Here is a 12,051-nt window from a genome sequence, read left to right on the forward strand (position 1 = left end):
TCAGTACAAATCTAAAAAGTGTGGCATACTCATGTATTCAGCACACTTTATGGAATAATTTATGGAATGTTGTGGTTTATACAGCTAAGGATTCAAATTCTTTTTCAGTTAAAAATTTTGGATGTTCAGTAGTTGTGTGTTTAGGGTAGTTGCTCTGTTTGAAGGTGAAATGTTGCTCCACTGTTTTGCAATCTCTGTTAGGTTTTCTTAGAGGGTTTTCTCTAACCATTTATCTTTTCATCCACACCGGTCAGCTTTTGGGTCAATCCCAAAGAAGAACATCCCCAGTTAGAGATGGGCCACCTGAAGCCAGGCTTCGAGGCAAGGGGGCGTGTCGATGCTTGTGACTGGCAACAAACGTTACCTCGCATTGCATGGGTCACGTGACAGCTTCATTTTGCATGTCGGTCTTCAAAATAAAAGCTTGATGAGCCGTCCTGCTTCATTGGTTATTGTATTTGATCTCGTATCAGAGGAGTATTTGTCTTCAGCAGTGGTCAAAATAAAAGGAACCTTGACCAACATAGTTCATGTGTAATTACTTTGATGATATCACTTATCAAAATGTAATGTTTGTTCCAGGTTTTCTCAATTGTTGATTATGGTATATTTTATGACTTTATATTTGTGTTTTTATTATGTAAAGCACTTTGAAACTGCATTGCTGCTGAAATGTGCTACACAAATAAACTTGATTGAAATGGAGCCAGCAAGAAGAAAAAAATATGACATCTGGGAATACTTCGAGATGATCACTCACAAGATTCTTAAATAAAAAAAGTAATTAATCCCTTCACCTCCAAAATTCTCACCTTCTTGAAATTTCCACTATTTCTTTGTCTGCAAAGATATATCAGTCTTGCACAGCAGAAACAGACTTAAAGCGGTTGGAAGAGTAAAATTCTGGCCTGATGAGTAAAAATATAAAAATATAAGTTACAAAAGAAAACAGCCACTGACAGTCAACATATACCAGGATTGACAACAAATAATTTTAATGAAAAAAAAAAAAAATAGTTAAATAGGATTTAATCGACTCTCCTGTTACTAAACATGAGTTTGACAACAACCTTGTGACAATGTTGCTTTTACAATATTTTTTAAGTAGGTCTATCTAAGTGACAAGGCTGCCTTTATGGCAAGCCGTTTTAACAAATTCGGTTTTACCGCCCTTACATTCCAGATATCTCAAATTGTTTTATGACTAGACGTTTTAGCGATTTAAGATATCTCTAATTATATTTTGACTAGTCGAAATGACGTCAGATTTACCATTGAGTTGTATGGAGACTTCAATTCAAGATATCTACAATGAATTACTGACTATCTGAAATACACATTTCAGATATCTACAATTAAATTATGACTAGTCATAAAGTAAATTCAAGATATCTCTATCTTTAGTTTTGACTAGTCATAATTCTAACTAAAGATATCTTGAATGACAACATAATTCAAGATATCTCACATTTATCTTTGGATAGGAGATATGTAGTTTTGACTAGTGAAAACTAAATTATAGATATCTTAAAAGCAAATAATGACTAGACAAAACTAAATTAAAGATATCTTGAATTGTAATTTTGACTAGTCAAAATTCCTTTTAAGATATCTCTAAATGAGTTAGCGATATCTTTAATTACACAGCTTTTCTATTTAAGATATCCTAAATTAACATTCTGACTAGTCAGAATGACATTACTGATATCTTGAATATGTATTCTGTATAGTCAAAAAGTCCCTGACTTAAGTGGCAATTTGAAAGTTTAATAAAACAATAAAAAATAGAAAAAACAAAAAAAGATGTTTGAAAATGCACAACTTTCATGTTAAAAATGCTTTTAGCTTTTCAAAGCTGTTTTTAAGTGCATTCGGTTAATCGGAAATGAATGAACAGTGTTTTTTTTGCAGAGTTGAGAAGCAGTCTTATAGTTGATGAAGTTTTGTGTTCTCCGCATATTCAACATTGCAGAGCTCTTTCTACGTCCGAGCAATTCTTAATACAGATATGTAAATTTGTAATTTTGACTAGTCATAATTAAGTTCAAGATATCTTAAATTCTTAAATTGTAATTACAGATGTGTCCTGTCAATTAACGGATCCAGTGTTGTAATTTAAGATATCTTGAAAGGAATTTTGACTCGTCAAAATGTAATTGAAGATATGTTGAATTATTATTCTTACTTATCAGAATGTAAATGCAGATATCTTGAATTACCATTCCAGATAGTCAAAATGTAGTTTTGTCTAGTCAAGATCCATTTTTAGATAGCTAGAATGTAATTACGGATAGTCAGACGAAACCGAATTTATGTTAAAATGGCTTGCCATACTGACACAGTTTCAACAGCGGATGTCACTAGTGAGAAATGACACTAGAGAGTAATGACCCTTTGGGCTAAGCAATAGGCTGGGAAGCTTCATTGCTTCATGAAGTTTCATTTGGCCATCAGTGGAAATAGGAGAGCAGCTCATCAGACAGCTCAGGGAGAAGCTGCACATGCTCCAGTCAATGAGCATCTTGTCGCTGGCTACACTCCTGGACCCACGATTTAAACTTATAGCATTTTTCAGCAACACAAAAGCTGCTGAAGCAGTGAAGCGCTTGACTTCAGAGTGTGCCACCGTCATCCAACGGAACACAGAAGAGAACACTCACGAGATTCCCCAGGCTTCCACCTCTCAAGAATTCACTGGAGGTAATCTTTTATATTACATTTTGAGATTACTTATTCCTATTACAACACTTACTAACATGACCTGTCATTTCCATTTAGGTAGCAGACTTTGGCAAAGATTGGACACTAGTGTCATGGAGGCAAAGAGGACTCAAAATGTGTCAGCAGATGCCACCGTAGAGGTCCAGCGCTACCTGTCAGAGGCAAACATAAGCAGGCTGGAGAACCCCCCTGGAGTACTGGGCTAATCATCGGTCACTGTACCCCAATCTGTACTAACATGCACTTATTTATTTATGCACCCCGGCATCATCTGTGCCATGTGAACATGTCTTTTCAAAGGCTGGAGAAGTAGTGTCTAAAAAGAGAAATCGTTTGAAACCAAAACCTGTGGAGAAATTGTTGTTAATAAAAATGCATGAAATCATCCAAGTTACACAAGCATTAGCCTATTCACTACCCCCTCCCTAGTTCCACAAGCACTTTCACTGTCCTCTGCCTGATTAAGCCCATGCCATTTTTCTAGAGTCACAGAAAAACATTATTACACAACATGCCATATCACATGACACTACTATTTTGGGAATAATTACACACAGAGAATACATTCAAACAGTATTTTATTATACACATATGTGTATACATAATTTACATAGACAAATGATTTTGTCCTACACCTTTTGTGAAGTCATTCCCAAGAGCCATAATAGACAAAAATTCAATGCATCACACGTGTTAAGATACAGCTGGCTGTGATTATACACCTGGCCAGTAGGTGGTTTTGTGTGCACATGAAGCTTCAAGAAATGAACCCTTTCTCGAACCAATTGGCTCAAGTGGTTCAATGCCTCATGAGGCTTCATCTCACCATCACTATAAATTAGCATATTTAACATTTAATTTCATAGTTAAACATCCTAACCAACATTTTTTTTTTTTACTTTCCTACTTCAACCAATAAACACCGAGTGTATTGTCCTTTTTTTTTTCAATAATATTAACTCTCAAACAATCAATCCAAGTCCATGTTTATGAGCAACAGCATTGCAAGCTTACCGGCTGTCCTTCACAGTTTTTTAGAAACTTTTGCACAGTTTCAATTTACGTGCTACCAGAATAGAATAGATAGAATAGAATAGATAGCATTTATTGTCATTGAACAGAATTCAACGAAATTTCCATTGCAGCTCCCGTGCAAAAGGTCAAATGTATACAGTATAAATAAGAAAAAAACACACAATAATAATAATAACAATATATACAACTAAATTAACTAAAGGCACTCAACCATCCAAAGAAGTAGCAGCAGGTCCAATTATGGCAAAGTACAGATAATGTGACAGTGCAAAGTGCAGAACAATATGGCTGTGTGGGGATGAGGGATATGTATGTGTGACTACGAGGTTATGATATGTGTGGGAGGGGGGGGCGGCAGGGAGTAATGGCTCTGACGGCTGTGGGGAAGAAACTGTTTCTCATTCTATTTGTTGTAGTCCGTATATTCCTGTACCGCTTGCCTGATGGCAGCGGCACAAACAGTCTGTGGCCCGGGTGGCTGGGATCCATGGCTATGGATCCAGCTCTCTTCTTGACCCGGTCTGTGTAAATGGAGTCCAGGTCTGGGAGGGGGCATCCCACAATGCCTTGTGCTGTTCTCACCACCCGTGTCAGTTGTTTCCTCTCCAGTGCTGTGCAGCTACCATACCACACAGTCATGTTGAGGCAGAGGATGCTCTCGATCATCGCCCTGTAAAAGTTCACGAGCAGCCGTGAGGAAAGTCCAGCCCGTCTCAGTTTCCTGAGGAAGAAGAGCCTTTGTTGTGCTTTCTTCACCAGGTGGGAGGTGTTTGTGTTCCAGGAGAAGTCAGACGTGATGTGGAGGCCCAGGAACTTGATGTTGTCCACACGTTCCACCACTTCTCCATCTATGAGAAGGGGAGTGTGAGCCGTCCTCCTGGACCTTCTGTAATCCACAATGACCTCCTTGGTCTTCCCTGTGTTCAGCACCAAGTTGTTGGCTGAACACCACTGAGTGAGCTGCAGAATCTCCTCTCTGTAGTGGGTCTCGTTGTTGTCTGAAATGAGACCCACTACTGTTGTGTCGTCCGCGTACTTCACGACTGTGTTGGTGGGGTGGATGGCCACGCAGTCGTGTGTAAACAGGGTGAAGAGAGCTGGGCTGAGCACACAGCCCTGCGGCGTGCCTGTGTTGAGGACCAGTGGGGACGATGTTGAGCCACTTATTCTCACCACCTGAGGCCTGTTGGTGAGGAAGTCTCTGATCCAGTGGCACAGTGAAGCGGGCAGCCCCACCTCGAGTAGCTTCAGCACCAGCTTGTCTGGGATGACGGTGTTAAATGCTGAGCTGAAGTCTACAAATAGCATCCTGACGTAGGTGTTGGGATGCTGCAGATGGGTCAGCGCTGTGTGCAGAGTGATGGAGACAGCATCCTCTGTTGACCGGTTCGCTCTGTAGGCGAACTGAAGGCTGTCCAGGTTTGCGGGGATGAAGTCTCTGATGTACCTCAGAAGAATCCTCTCAAAGCACTTCATGATCACCGGGGTCAGAGCGACAGGCCGGTAATCGTTCAGGCTGGTGATAGACCTCTTCTTCGGTACAGGGATGATGGTGGAAGACTTGAGACACTCAGGAACCATGGCGAGCTGCAGGGACAGATTGAAAATGTCCAGAAACACTCCTGCCAGCTGGTCGGCGCAGGTTTTCAGCGTCTGGCCTGACACCTTGTCCGGTCCTGGAGCTTTGTGGGTGTTGATCCTCCTCAAGGTGGACGTCACCTGATGCTTCTGTAGGACGAGGGGCTGGTGCTGCTCTTCCAGTTGGGGTAGATGTACGGCTTCTCTGGTCCTGGTCCTACCAGGATTGTTTGCTTTCATGCTGTGCCACTTCAAAACCAGGAGTGACAGGTCAGTCATCCCTTAAGTACCTACACTCTGATTGGTAGGAGATTGAATCCACCTGGTTCTCATCACTCCAGCAGAGAAGAAAGATGCAGTAGAGGGGTTTGGCAGAGGGGAGTGGCTTGCTGGCAGTTTGTCAGAACACTAATATAATGGGCTTTTAAGTTTTCATGGATTTCCAAGCGATCCTGAATTAAGAAGACAGTGGCTTGTAAATATTCGTCGCTATCAGTTAAAGCTAACGCCGCACAGCAAAGTTTACAGCCTTCACTCCGTATCAACTTCTTCAGCCTAAAGCAGAAGGTAAAGTAGCCGCCCAGTGTTATTTCCATGGAATCACTTCTGTATTCAGCCTGAAAGAGCGAGTGTACGGGAACGAGAGAGCAGACCAGAGCCAGACAGCCGAGCAACTGATCCGCCTGTACACACTGCTGTAAACACCATCCTGCTTCACAAGAAGCACGCAAAACTAATAAAGCGAAATAACACGGAGACCTTAAGGAACACGGCCATATTTTTCTAAAAGCAACATCAGAGCTGCTCTACTGTTAAGCTATGGGGTTGCTGTGCTTCCTCATGCTTCAGAAGCAAAAGCTCTGACACCAACGACAATAAACGCATGTAATATACTTAAAAATAAGGAAAAAACATTGTCCGTTAGAATGGATAAAAAATGTTTAGATACTTAAATAACACATTTTTACAAGAAAAATGTCAGAGAATATTGCCTACTAGCATAAGCTAAAGCTAAGTTTAAAGAAAGTAAAACTCACCTTTGTATCTATTTCCGTATAACAAGGCATACATCTTAAAACCTTTCTCCAGCTTACTTGTTGGGGTGTTCAAGCCCTGCAAACACCCACTGTAAAGTGCCATTTTCAATAGATCGGAAACGATTGAGCCGCTTTTCCCCGAACGCGGAAGCTAGCGTGCAAAGAGCCCATTGTTTTCCAGCCATTCAGAGTACAACTGATAACTGCCACCTTTTATAAGGCCTGCTCTTATTGGCTACAACATCAGATGAGGTACAAGACAAAAATAGAAAACTACAGTACATATAACATTGAATCAAATGAAATATAAACATCCAACAGTGTTAAAACAGACAAAAATCTGTAAACAATTTGCAGCATTTGGAAATTTATTTCAAATAATTTATAAAATTCACTTTCAATCATTTATAATTTTAAATGATTCACACAATTTATTTTAAATATTTTACTATCTGTTACAGATTTTCTTTTGTTTTGTTAACCTGCATTTGTTTTGCAGTGTTACTTTCATTCATCCAGTTTTCATGAATTTCCTTTTCTATTGGCACCATACTCTGGAGCAGAGTGCAGCCTTTTGGGCACCAATCAGTCAATCAGTTCCTTTTCTGAATGTATTTTGATGCTTAAGGTGAGAAACTTATATCAATTGGATGCATCTTTATTAAGCAAGCTTTTAGCAGGGATAAGTGACAGGTAGATTAATTATCAATTATTACAAATTAAGAATAAAAATTAAAATTAATAAAAAAAACACCTTCATCCTTTCCTAACTTCTTTCCCTAAACTGTGTCACTAATTTGCTGAGTGAGGCTTTGGGGTGCAGTTCAACTCATACACATCTCGGCAACAGAAAACTTCGATGTCCTTGGTCAGAGTCTTTGTCTTTGTAGGGCAAAATCCTCTTCTGAATAGAAGCAAAGCAGAACTGGTTGTTGTCTTCCGAACACTCAGATCTTCATCACACAGTGACCTTTGTCTTTCCACCAAGTCCAAAGTCCATTGCAAGAGCCTTGAGATCTTTGGGTTGAGTGCAGACCAGGCATTCGAATCAGGAACCAGGGTTGAAGGTCGATGGGTCTTGTCCCTTTTAGTAGTGCTGAGTCTTCACTTCTCCGTGGTTCCAGGGTGCGGTCCTCCGCTGGTCTTCTGTCTGCATCCTCTTGTTGGCTTGACTTCGGCACCGGGCACTAAGAACACTTTATTCCTCTTTTCATGGGTTTTTATACTCATCACATAGTTGTGTATGGCGTGATGGCTTACGTGACTTTTCGAACGTTCAATGGCTTCGTGGAAAATACCAAACCTTCTCATAGCAGTCAACGCCTTGCTCACATCTCCTTTTTTGTTGTTTGTCCACTGACCATCTGGATTTACTTCTCTAATCTAGTTTCGAAGAAAACACTCTAACACTCTAGTTCCTCTTTTAGGCCTCCTGCCTTTCCGCTCAGCTCTGGCACTTACTTCTGCTCTGACTTCTACTCTATAACACAGTCTGAGAACAACATGTCATTATGCTTCACACAATGTATTATTACTTCAGTTACAATTCTGTATGCTGTATGATCATCATAAGTCATTAAACATAATCATCTTTCTGATTTAATTCAAACATAACTTCTTATAATAATCATCTGAGTTTAATTCTATTCACCATTTATTCATTTCTTGATCTGCTTTTCATTACATCAACTCTTTGTATAATCATCAATAAATCAAAATACAAAAATCTTTATTTTAATAATCATTGATAAATCAAAATACAAGAGTGCGTATTTTATAATCAATCAGTAAATTAAAATGCAAGATTACTTATGTCTCCCAGGCCTTTATGATCTGTTTTCTGCGTTTACCTTGAAAGATCTCACCACTCTATACCAGTTTTCACGACAATGTGTGACTAATAAAGTGGCATATAAGTAGCTCTGTTCAGCTTCAGGTAGACATGTTTCTGAACTTACTTTGAAGAGAGATAAACTAGAATCTTTGTGTTTGGATGGGTTGATTGCAGAGTGAGTAGAATCTGGCCCTGACTAGAGAGCTGGTGTGTTCCTTTCTGGACCAGTGGGCTGAAGGTTTCTTTGTGCTCACTGTTATACTCCTACTGTAAAACTCTAAGTAGCCACATTTCGTCTTTGACAGCTTTAGAGTTCTGTTTTAAGTAGAGCGATGACTCCTCACAACATGGTCATAAAAGTGACAGGTAGAAATAGACTCTGGGTAGTCTTCTTATCTGATCTATCTGGCAGGTTTCCACCCTGCTCGTCCCTTCTTGCTGAACAACTCAGCAGCAAAAGTTCCAGTGCCTCAGTATGAGGGAGAGAACCTTCAATCGTAATACTTTACTGCTCAATATAAAACTGCAAATAGAGGTGTGGAAAATCCAGAAAGAATACAAATGAGCAAATTTAGAAAAAAGCCAACCTTATTAAGGCAAGATTGGCTTGCCTTAATAAGTCTAAGTCTAAGTGGTTTTTCACAAAAATGATAACATAAAGCTGAAAAAAGGACAAACAAAAATGGAAGAATATATGTTAAATTTACACAATGCCAAAAACACTTTATAGTGTAATTGATGATATTTCAGTCATCAATGAGTTTAAACCGCTGTGCAGCTCATACTTTAGTATTCTAAAGTATGAGCTGTCGTTTAAATCATAAACTAAAAACCAAAAGACAGAATAAGGAAAAGTCTGTGTTTTTGGTTAAGTCATATTTATGGATTCCATACCACATTGCAGTGACAGAACTGATCTTATCTTGGGGATGCAAATGGTTATATAGAAGGACAGGGATTTTAACTCGTTCATTTAAATTAATTTTTATAACACAACTAATTGCATTTCTTTTTAACATGTAAAACTTCCGAGGAGAATCTTTATATTAATCTTTATACTCACATGTTTCTGGTATGCCTGTAAACCGTCCATCCGCAAACGATGGTTGGCAAAGCTGCTTCTATTTGTCCACTGGGAGTTCATCTTTATTTCAGCTTCCCAAGGATCCACTGCACGGGCATATGGCTTAGTCTGTTACTTTTTCATGCAGTCAAAACATGATTAAATAATTCCAGATATGGAACAAAACAAATTTCATTGAATCACCCAATATCACAATAAATGCATTACAAAGTCATGTCCCAAGAGATCTTGTGATGATAAAAAGTTATATTTTTCATCAACATAGACTCCTAGAGTAGTTCATACTGTCATGAAAACTGGCATAGGGTAGTGAGATCTTTCCAGGTACATGCAGAAAACAGAGCATAAAGGCCTGAGAAAAATAAAGTAATCTTGCAGTTTGATTTAAGTATAATTAAAGAGACTGTCAAGTTAAAACAGCAAATGGTGTATTTGTGTGAGTGCAATACCATCTCCACCCAGCTGGCACGTGGCTCACAGAAAATCAAGCACACCCGTCTCTCTCACTCAGGCCTTCAGGAGCCTATAAGGCAAATCAGCACACCTGTGTTTGGGATAATCTCTACAAACAAAGACCTCATCTTTAAGCTCCTGCAGAAACACCACTGGTAGGAACTGAACTTTAAACCTGTATTCGGAGGACCTAGCTGGCTTTACAAAAATGGATTTATGAAAGTAGTTTATTTTGTTTATTTTTTTGATGACTTAAAAGTAATTTGTAATTTGTTTGTTTGTAGGTTTTCAACCTGCTTGGGTGTCATGTATTGGAAAGTACAGTGATTTAAAGAAAAAAGAGAAAAGAGAAATAAAATAAATGGATGACACTGAGAAGAGTTGGTCCTGGATTTCTTTGATGGGAGCAAGCCCTTGTCAAGTTTGGGCAGAAGCTAAGGTGATTTGTAGAGGCCAAAAAACTTGACAGAGACATAAATATATATGTGCACAATTAATCACTGAATGAGTTTCTGAAATGTATCTTTGTATTTTAATCTGTAATACTGATGAGAACATGATGATTATGATTGATAATTATGTATGTGATTTACAGTCATGGTTGATAATTAATAATGGATTATAAGAACGTGTGGATTTAAAAACATACTTAAAGTTATGATGAATGTAAATGATAAATGATAACATGATGGTGTTAATGATTTATAATGAATTAACAGAAATGTGTTGATTTAAAAAGATAGAATTAAAGTGCTGGGTGAGGTCCTGTTCTCAGGCTGTGTCGCAATAGGCAAGCTGAGCAGAGCGGAGACTCGGGGATTTTAAGGAAGTACAAACAGATGGCCTTGGAAAAAAGGGGAAGTTCACATGATGTTAGCGCTATGAGTCATGCAAGGGCTGACGGTTGGGAAAGGTTGGGACTTTCCACTGACTCATCGGACATGTGAGAAGTCACGTACACCATCTTCCCCATACACAACCATGGGCTGAGATAGTATAAAAGACGGCAGAAAGAGGAAGAGAGCATTCTTAGTCCGCGGCGTGAGGACGAGTCAACAAGAGGACGCAGAGGAAACATCAGCAGAGGACCGCACCCTGGAGCTACGGGGAAGTTGAGACTTTGCGCCGCCAAGAAGGGACAAGATCCACCAGACCCCAGCCCTGGCTCCTGATTCTACCGCCGACTCTGCCTCAACCCAACGATCTCAAACCAACCGCAACAGACTTGGAGAAAAGACAAAGATCCCTGGAGGGATGAAGAATTGGATGTTCGAAGGAAAAGGACCAATTCTGCTTTGCTTCTATTCTAAAGAGGATTTTTCCACACAAAGACAAAGATTCTGAACCAAGGAATTAAAGACTTCTGTTGCCAAGATCAACTGCCATCTGGGTATGAGTCGAACTGCTCCCCAAAAGCCTCTCTCAGTTTATTAGTGACACAGGTCAGGAAAGGAAGTTAGGATAATATGTTTGGGTTATGTTGGTTTTATTATTTTGAATTAGTATTGTAATCTTTAATAATTAATCTGTATGTCACTTACCCCTGCTAAAGCTTGCTCAATAAATATATCTTTATAAAATTTTATAGAGGTTGGTGGACATTGAAATTAATTGAGTCATTGATTATTTTAGTTTCTCCAATTAAAGTAAAATCAGTGTACATGATTCCAGTAATGTGGTGGTTTCAGACTTTCCTTTAGTGAGAGTAAAAATAACGACCTTGGGACTTGAATCTAAGTCACTAAATCTAATCTAGCCGTTTCCAAGTGCAGGTTATTTAAGAGAGAGGGCTACCGTTAACAGAAGTGGTTATTGGGACTACGCAGCTGTGAGGGCTACTCAGTTGACTGTTCCTTAACTGTAGAGGGTCGTAACTTCTGGATCGAAGGTAGTTAGAACTAGACGAGCCTCTCTCGCCACCAGTTTAAACAGATTATCTCTCATGGACCTCCTGTAGGGTAAGACCCAGGTCTTAGAGATATTCCGGACCTGTTAGACAGAGAACTGGTCAGTAGTCAGCTCAGAGGAGTTGTGAGGAGTGGGCGGGGCTGACTATTGCTAGAGTAACGAACAATACAGAACATGAGAAAGATTAACTTCTGTCTGGCCAACGTGAACATGTGGTTCAAAAGTCAGAGATAAAAATATGTATTTCCATGTCTTTGAAAGCTGATCGGGGTTGATCAGTTGAACTAAACAAGAATGTCTCAGTGTCTTTGTTCAGGCAAACTTGGCCTAGAGATGAGTTTAGGTAAACTAAACTTTGCCTAAACTCATCTCTAGGTCAGAACTTACAGGTCTAGTTTCAA

General features: G+C 39.4%; 1 long non-coding RNA gene across 1 annotated transcript; it reads left to right on the plus strand.

Moving 5' to 3' along the window:
* The first annotated feature begins 9,697 nt into the window (after positions 1 to 9,697).
* Positions 9,698 to 10,075, plus strand: LOC116711413 (uncharacterized). Its single transcript, XR_004337217.1, has 2 exons — positions 9,698 to 9,897; positions 10,027 to 10,075. It is a non-coding gene; the product is annotated as an uncharacterized LOC116711413 (long non-coding RNA).
* The last annotated feature ends 1,976 nt before the right edge of the window (positions 10,076 to 12,051 follow it).

The sequence above is a fragment of the Xiphophorus hellerii genome, chromosome 21 (assembly GCF_003331165.1).
Source record: "Xiphophorus hellerii strain 12219 chromosome 21, Xiphophorus_hellerii-4.1, whole genome shotgun sequence".
NCBI classification, from domain to species: domain Eukaryota; kingdom Metazoa; phylum Chordata; class Actinopteri; order Cyprinodontiformes; family Poeciliidae; genus Xiphophorus; species Xiphophorus hellerii.